The sequence below is a fragment of the Coloeus monedula genome (genome assembly GCF_965178545.1).
Source record: "Coloeus monedula genome assembly, chromosome: Z".
Lineage (NCBI taxonomy): Eukaryota > Metazoa > Chordata > Aves > Passeriformes > Corvidae > Coloeus > Coloeus monedula.
This window is the reverse complement of record NC_138822.1, coordinates 65668668-65678221: the sequence shown is the minus strand read 5'-3', so window position 1 is coordinate 65678221 and position 9554 is coordinate 65668668.

The window sequence follows — 9554 nt, the reverse complement described above, 5'->3', positions numbered from 1 at the left end:
CGTGGGACTCTAGGATGGAGCAGGAGAAGAGTGAGAAGAGGAAGGAGTGGCAGAGATAATGTGATGAGCTGAGTGCAACCCCCATTGCCCATCCCCTTGCACCACTGAGAAAGAGGGGTTAGAAAATCTACGAGCAAAGTTAAGCCTGGAAAAACGGAAGGGGTGGGGGCAAGGTGTTGTTTTGCGATTTGGTCTTTATTTTTCTCATTATCCTACTTTGATTGGATTGGTAATAAATTAAATTAATTTTCTTGAGTCAAGACTATTTTGCCCATGGCAGTAATTTATGAGTTATCTGCCCCAACCTAGTCTTGATCCACAAGCCTTTTGTTATTCGTTCTTTGCCATGCCCAGTAGAGAAGACAGAGAGCAGCTTTGGTGGGCACCTGGCAACCAGGCAAGGTAAACCAAGCGCACCCTCTCCTTGTCCCAAAGTGGGAAACGAGAAACTGGATTTTGCCAGAAAAATAGCCATTTTGTTTATCTGCCTTACAATCTACCATGCTCTGTGGCTAAGAACAATAATGGGCTGATGTTTTCACTGTTTAATTCTATGTGTGGAAATTCAGGAAACATACTGGGTAAAAGCATTTAGGTCTTTTGAACATTTAGGACGTGGTTGGTTGACAGCATCCCAAAAGAACCTAAGAATAGGTTCCATTCACACAAATTACTTATTTAAAGTAAGTGTATGGATGAGGTAAGTTTGTGCACCCTTTCTGAATGCAGATTGAAGAGGTTGCTAGCTGAGGCTTACACACCTGGTGTGACACCTTGAGAAGCAGGCCTCTCACTCAAAAACATACCAGGCATTTCTGCATTGTGTTCTGCAAAGGTGTGGAGGGCAGCACTGTGCAAATCTCTCAGTGCTTTTCTGCTTAGAGAGTCTAAGTTCAGTTGTGTTTATTTTAGTTCACCTGGACCCAAGATAAGTCAATTCAGAGCACCTGCTCCTGTACCTACTTTCATGTCTTTTTGCTAAAGGAAGGCTTATTAAATTGGAGAGTTTCGCACAAACATGAGGGTTCTATATGACAACGAAAGTACTGGGCAACAGCCACTGTGCTATGGACAAAACACAACCTATTAAGCCACCAGAGCCATGAGCTAGGAAGCACACAAAATGATAGCTATTCATGCGACACTATTTCACAATATCTTTTCTTTTGCATACGCATTAGGGTAGGGCTTAATTACATAAGCACATACTGCTAAGTGCACAGGCTGCTCAAAGCATTCAACACTATTTTCATTTCAATAGAGTGGACAGGCACAAGAACAACAGCACTGTTGCTGATTGACATTAAATAGGATTCTTTATCTTAATACTTTCGGTTTTCTAATCTCCAGCAAATAACATATTCAAAAAGAATGTGTTCCAGTATTCTGGTCACAGAAGATTCATAAAGTCTTTTATTTGAAAATTCTTGTTTCCTCTCTCTAATTGGAGAAGTATTCTGACTGACAGTTTTAGGGTAGTTTGTAAGCAGCTTTTGCAGAAGATAAACATAGTAGCTGCTCTTGTTCCAAGCTGACCTTGACTCCCTGACGGCAAATTTAAAAAAAAATTGAAAAAAGAGAAGAGGAAAAGAGGTTTTTAAAGAAAAGCAAGCATTAAAAAGCAGAGTGTTTATTCCTGAGACTGATTTTAACATGCAGCCTAGCTGCTGCAACATAGGATATGTTTTTATCAACCACTCCAAAGCCTCACAGTATTGTTCTCATTGCAATGTTTTTAATGTCTGAAAACCAGCTCCAGAGTACACAAAAAATATAGTAACAATAAAGGAGTAAAACATCTTTGAGCAGTTCAGAAAGCAAACTGGCTAAACAAAAGGCAACAACATGTTTTCCCAGTTCCCAATGTCACACTCCAGTCATTTAATCATCTTCTATTGCAGAAGACTCAGCTCCAGCCTTGACAATGGTGTTATTGCACATTTGGTTCTACTGTCTACCTGGGTAAAACTACTTTGGTGTTAGTTCAAGGTACAGAGATTATGCTCAAGCAGAGCAAAGAGCAATTAAATCAGGCAGTCCTGAGATTGTCAGCTGAAACCAAACTTACAAACCAGATTGTAATCCAATTTAAGACAGGACAGACACTGTTCTTGAGGAGGATTATGATCTGAGCCATCAACTTTATATAAAATGAGACCCTTATTAGTATCAAAGAAACCACCACTGATCACTGAGATACAAAATGGGAATAGCATTTTACAATGCAAACAAATGGTGCTTTTGAGCTGCTGTAGGGTATGAACATTGATTTCTCTCACCTCCTTAACTTTCATTTACTTAAGCATCACAAAATAAAAACATTGTGTTCGTAGGTATTTCAGGATACCAAAAAGGCTAACATTTGAAACTATTTGTAAGAATTTTGTAAAACTATTAACATTCTTATTACATAAATAGAAGTTTCACTGAGATATTTAAGTCATACATCTAGCTGCAACAGAGGAATATCACATCAACTCTAATTTGAAGGAATGTATTTTATAAAACAAAATTCCAAAGACTTATTATAATAAGAACTTTGGCTCGGCTTCTTTTCTTTGAGCATATATTTTGAAAAATGCCACAAGGCTGACCTCTGCTGGGTCATAAATTATCAAGCATCTGGAGTGGCACACAAATATTAAAATGCATCAAGCATGAGAAAAAGCAGGAATTTTTTAGAATCCCAAAATATTTTTCATACATCTCAAAAAAGGACATTATTCTTCACAGTCTCTCACAGGAAGAAAGTGAATATGCCGCAAATCATTATAATAAATAAGAAACTACTGATCCCACTACTTATTCACTTGCCAGTACTTGAATATAAAATTAGCTTAAGGACTCAGAACTACTGCTTTTTATGAAATTAAGTTTAAAATTTATCACTGCAAATATCCTTTGAAGTCACACAACAAGTCTTAGTCATTCACAAGACCAGATCCTCACATGAAAAAGTGCTCAGGTAAAAAAAAAAAAAAAAAAAAAAAAAAAAAAAAAAAAAAAAAGTCCTGCAAAAATATAAATACTTTACATCCTGCCTTTTATTCACCTTTGGAGTCTGCCTAGAAGTATCAAGGTCAGTTCTTCCTCTATTCAGCAGGAAAGCTCACGAATGATTGCCAGAAACTTCTCTCTCAGTCACCACTAAATTTTCAGAGAACCTTGAAGTGATTTCAAATCACTACTATAAAGTGTAAAAAATTCATGGAAAGAATTAGCAGTAGACAGCCTTAAATTAGCATCTATGTAACTATAATTCGTAACAGCCACTAGATCACGCTTCTATGTATCTTACTCTCTGCCTCAACCCCAGGCAAAGAAACTGCAGCATACCAGAGACATACCTTACCCTCCTTGTCCAGACTACAAGGCAGAGCAGAGATGATTTCCATTATCCCCAAAAGCAGTCGTGCCATAATAACACAAAATGTGACCCCTGTTTGCCATAAACACTGGGGTTTGAGTGAAGAACAAAAATAACTAATGCTGTTTCCTTTAGTTGCCAAAAAAATCAACAGAGGAATGAAAAATTAAGTGTTTCTCATCACCCCCTAAATATCAAGGCACTGACTGAAGCTGGTGAACTTAAACAGATGTGTGACTCACATGTGAAAATCCACAGCATGCAGACTGAGGAACTGTGAGATTTTGTCCGGTTTTCTACACATGATGAGTCATTATACTTACACTTTACTCACTATGCCTTGAGCTCATGGCTTGGGTTTCAGTAAATAGCTACAAGAAAGGTCTTCTGAAAACACCAGGAAGAATTAAAATTCACCATTTTCCATCATTCAGTAGCCTGAACGTAAAAAAAAAAACCACAAAACACATCCAGCTCCATCTTCTACCCAAAGAGTATTACACTCCCTTCCCAACTCAAATCTGCTGCTTATCAAGTACTTCTTTACTTTGATGTACCCCACAAGATAATCAACTGAGCTCCTGAACAAGCTTGACAGAGTTCAAGAAATGTTCTGTGATTCTGTTCTTTTTTCTGGTAAATGGGAAAGACTGACGTAATGCAAATTCTCAGTTGAAGGAAATAATTCCAAATACCTTGCATAGTCTATGGTTTTATAAAAGCTGCAAAAAATGCAATTCTCTAATGTCAGTCAGTACTAAGTAGAGGTCACATGAGATGAGTCATCTGATTTTATGTAACAATCTCCAATTTAGACTATCAAAAACCACATTAGCCCCTTTGCCTCAGCATTATGTCAGGAAGCCTTATTCACTATAAAAGAAACTTTTTACAGACTTGTGATTTCCCAGAACACAGTCTTTCCTTCCTTTTTTTTTTTTTCTTTCTTACATGACCTATATATCTTTTTGTCAGACATTTGAGTTAGAAGTGAGCCTGTTTGAATTTATTTTCAACTTGCACTGTTCCATATTAATGCCTCTGTTATTACTGAACAGTCTGAAAACACCGATAAGATTAGCTAATGATGCCAACAGATTTTTATTTTCACATCCTCAAAGAAAACCAACAGATAGGAAAATCAATTGATTTGATGAAAAAAACCCATAGAGCATCTCTCCATGAGATCCCTTATCCCTTATCTGTACATTTAGGTCATTCTTAATCACTTAAACACTTACTGACATTACCCAGGAATAATTTTATCAGATGCTACTAACTTAAATACTATTATGAGCCTATTGTATCCACAATATTTGGCCATATCCTTGGCACCATCAGTACTTCCAAGGAATCCATAAAAAACAAGAGCTAAGTCTATTGTTAGTTTACCTAAATCTTCTATATAAATAACCCACCTTCATTAAATTTTCAGTAAAACCTGACAAACATTATAGGATAATCGTGTAAGCTCCACCACTAAGGAAAGCAAGTTTGTCATACAAGCGTACATTCTCTATGAAGAATTAAAACAATGTATTTAATAGACTTTAGCTCTACTACTGTGCTTTAGGTTTTCTCACTAGAATTCTAAATCAGATTTTCCCATTTTGCCCAGCTTTGCCATCAGTCTCATTTACTATTGGCTATTTGGGTCATTCTCAATTATCCTTCTGAAAATGGTGTATTTGAAACTGTTCTGCTATTACTCTCCCTTAGTCAGGACAATCAAGAGATTTTTTCAGCTTTAAATACCAAAAGTTCAAAAAAAGGCAATGAAATTGAAATTACTATCTGGAACCAACACTGTTTAAATATCCTGCCTCTTTCAATTACTTTTAAAAAGGATTTCACAAACATATATTAGCTTCCTTCCTTTTAAACATGCACTGAATCTTCTCCTCTTTGTTATTTAATTATCTTGGCAATATTAAAGGCAAATTAAGCATACAAACAAGAACTCATGAAAAGGAACTTATGTCACATAATTTTACATCATTATACTTAGTAAATTAGTCAATTCCTTTTAGTCAGTAGAATGCAGCATTCACTTCTAAAATGTGATTTATACAGAAAGAGAAGATGTCCTAGATGCACAACTATTCTAAAATCTGAGATTCTGGAGAAAAAAAAATCAAACCCCAAAATTGACCTCTACCAAAATTGACCTCTAACACAGGAGGAGATTTTGATTAAAAAACATCATATAGTAAATACTTGGAAACAGAGCTGAAAAACCCATTTTATAGGCTTTCTTTTTCTGAAAAGCTTCTCTCCTCACACTTCTGTTTCAAGACTAATGAATTTATGAAAATAGTAATGTTAATGCGTAACAGCTATTATAAAGTACACTGAAAGTTCCAAAGTAGTAATATACCTACAGTGTTGTGTCTGTGAGCCTATGGATTTTAAATCTAAGACATATGAGTTTATCTAGAGCTAGAATCCTAGGCTCTCAGGCAATAGGAAACTTTAAAAATTGTGATCAAGAAATAAAGCAGGTTATTTAAGTTCACACAGTCTCTGTGAAAGAAAGAGATGCTCTTACAATGTAAAACATCTTAGAAAAGAGGGTAAAAAAAGCTATGGCATATCACCACAATAAATTTAAAAGTGTGTTATATTAACATATCACCTTCTTCACTTTAATTCCTGTTTCCATTTAGTAGAATACGAAGGCATGATCACACAGATTTTGCCTAAGCTTCCTCTGATATGAAGTGAAGTAACATCTGAAAATAATTTCAGACAGTAACATTAGTCGTCAACCATTCTCTGTAGTCCTGAGTGTAAACAGCTGATACCACAATCCTGGCAAATCAATCAGGATTTAAAGAGACCTCTCACAAAAAATGAGCAATTAAATAATCCTTACATACTAGCAATTAAGAATGGCAGCTATTTCTCAATTAACAGCACCGGACTAGACCAAAGGGTTTTTCAGACGACTGAATATTAATTTATGAGCTGGAACAAGCTGTGTTTGTGTAAGGAAAAAGAGCAATGTTAAGCAAAGACTCAGCTCTCCCCTCAAGAAAGGAAGAGAAATACCATTACTTCCTCTTCAAGGAAGTGCTGAAGCAAAAGTGTCACTGATGTGTCACTAATAACCAGTAGGTCAGGAGAGATGTTATGCTCAAGGTGGAGTAGAGGGTGAGGGAAAATAAATTGCTCTGCAGGGGGCAAAAACATAGCAAGAAAAAACCAAAACCAACAGCAACACCACCAAAAAAAAAAAAAACACAAAAAAAAAAAAAAACCCACCCTAAACAAACAAACCAACCAACTAAAAAAAACCAAAAAACAAACCAAAAAAACCCAACCCTAAAACAAAACACACACAGAGAAACCCCTCCCACACAATATGCTTCTGCTCAAACATCTTGCACAAAATCTAATACTACCATGACAACTAATGGCGTTACACTGGAAGTTTCAGTACTATGAAGTTAAATATTATTGAAATTTAAAAAGAATTAGATCCTACTTACATGCGAGATTACACCAGACGCTCCACTTAGATGACAAACAGAGCTTTACGCAGACCAAAAAAGCAGCAACATCTTCTGCCTTTATTGAGTCTTCCACCTGATGTGCTTTAAAAGAATGTCAGCTAGTCTTCCATTTAGTAAGGCTCCTCATAAGAGTCACTAGGATACACAAAACAAAGTTTGGCTTGTGGGCCTCATGGTTCAACAGAAATAAATCCAGGGGAGGCCAAGATGTTCAGTCTTGGCAATATCAAGACACCGCAGGGGTTTAACACAGAAGTAAATGTTAAATTCCTGAGAAAGTTAATATCAAGCCCGAAGTTTCTATTGCCTGCAGTTTAGGATTAGAAAACCTGTTTTTTCTGAGATACTTTATCAAGTTTACAGTCTTGTCTGAACTAGCTCTCAAGCTTACTTTTTCTAACCTCCACCCCAAAAAGAATAGGCAAATTTACCTAGCTACCCTTATTTTTGTGTTCCTACCATATTAATCTTGCGTATTTGCGCTTGGTTCAGCTCTAAGAAGGAGCCATACTCACATACCTCCTATTATTGAGATAAGCTTTTCTAAGTATCTCCCAAGACAGAAACATGGTTAAAATTCAGTCTGTGAGATTATGGTCTCAAATAAAATTCCCTCCCTATAGTCCCTCCAAGGTATTTTTCACAGCTTTGGGAACTAAGAGCAAATGGACTTTTTTGGCTTGTTTTTACCACAATCACAGAACTAAATCTTTGAAAAAAAAGAACGATTGATTCATAGAAACATATAGCATATCTTCAACATCTCATCCTGAAAACTAATTAGTAAACTCTAATTGTTGTTTAAAATAGACTCAGGAAGGCTACCTATTTTTTAAAAGTAACAATAGGCAAAAATTCAACAGGACAGTAGAAGCCTTATTGGCAGACAGGTAAGATTATTTCAAAAGGTAGATAGATTGCCTTCAACTTCTCTGCAATTTAGGAAGTGATGGCAGATCACTTAGGATGGGCTTCCACTTTTATGCAAGACTTGCTTCCCACCAGCCTTACTCCTTATTATACTTCATGGATTAGTGAAGTAGCAAAATATATGTAAGTAGTCTAGTTATAGTCAAAGTCTGACAGCATGCAAACATACACAAAATACTATGGCACATCCAAAATATTTTCTCACCCTTGAAGACCTAGCACAAAAGGTTAGAAATGGCCTCAGACCATTTTTAAAAGTAATTTTAATATTTCCGTAATATTTGAAAAGTGTACCTTTCTGTATCAAATTTGCTTAAGAAAAAGATTATTGATATGAAGTCCAAGTATCTTTTGTGATTGTTCTTGTGAGAACAATAATGAAAACATGTACTGCTCAATGTCACACTGCCCAAGAAATAACCTAAACAACTACCTTGTAACATACATCGTGAAACTTACTGACTGGTTAAGAAGCTAGCAAGGGAAAAATGCTGTCAATATTGCACTACATTTTCTACTAAAATCTCAGAAATTTGTTGAGATGTCAGCTGTCTTCTCTCTGGCATAGACTACTCTGACATTCAATATAATATGAAATGCTGTTTCTTCAAATCTCCAACGGATAGCATGAAATCACAACTCTAGGTACATACAGGAAAATGGCAATGCTTTAATAGCTAAAAAACTGCTCTCAGAATCAACTATGTAATATGTACAGTCAGGTTATAAGTACACTAGATTTCACAATGCAAAACTAATCAATAAAAGAATGTACGCTACAATGTCACTTCAACAACTGAATTCCATTTTTAGAGGAAGCTCAAGACTTTAAATTTTTCTGATAAAGTATATTGTATTGTCAAGCACCCACCTTTGTACAGCAATATGCAGTAAGAGCATAGGGGAAAAAGGCTGGGTTGCCTATCAGAATGGGTCAGGACTACATAAAGTTAATGGAATTTCAACAGAAGTTCACTCAAGCTATAATGCACCATATGCATCAGAAAATTGAGAATTAGTTTTCAAAAATAACTCTGCTATGTCAGGGTCAGCAATGTTACAACCTGCCCCTGAGGCAGGTTAACTGAAGTTCTTGTTAATAGATCCCTCAGGGCAGACTAGCATGAAACAACACTGAATGAATGGTGGGGTTTTTATAAACAGAAAGATAGATAGATAGATAGATAGACAGACAGATGGACAACAGGTTGATTTTGGAATAATTTGATTAAAATGGAAAGGAAGAACATAGCAGATTTGGTTATTATCTATAGAAATATAGCAATATAAAAGTATAATTATTACACTTGTGAAAATATATGATGAAAAGAAAGGATAAGAGCAGATAGTGAAGAGGAAAGATAGCACCACCATATGAGATCTGATCATTGCAATTTAGATGTCCCATGGTCGAAGTGATGGTTACAGTTTTGATCCCTCAGGGGTAAGGGAAGTCCCTGAAATCCAAAGTTCAATGGGTTCAATATTTTCAGGTGGGAATGCCCAGGTAGTTCTCCTCATAACACTGTGGATCATGTGCAGGTCTCTGGCAGAAGGCCCAAGAAATGAGTCTGGGGGCAAAGACATGACCCCTGTTGGTCATGCCAGCATAATTGAGCCAGTTCTGCCTTAACAGAATGGATGAATACCCTCAGGCCTTGGTGTGAATGTCCCTGTATCTCAGGATAGGGGAGAGTTTTACACCTGAGCCAGTCGTGTAAGGGAGGAAATTGGCATGATAA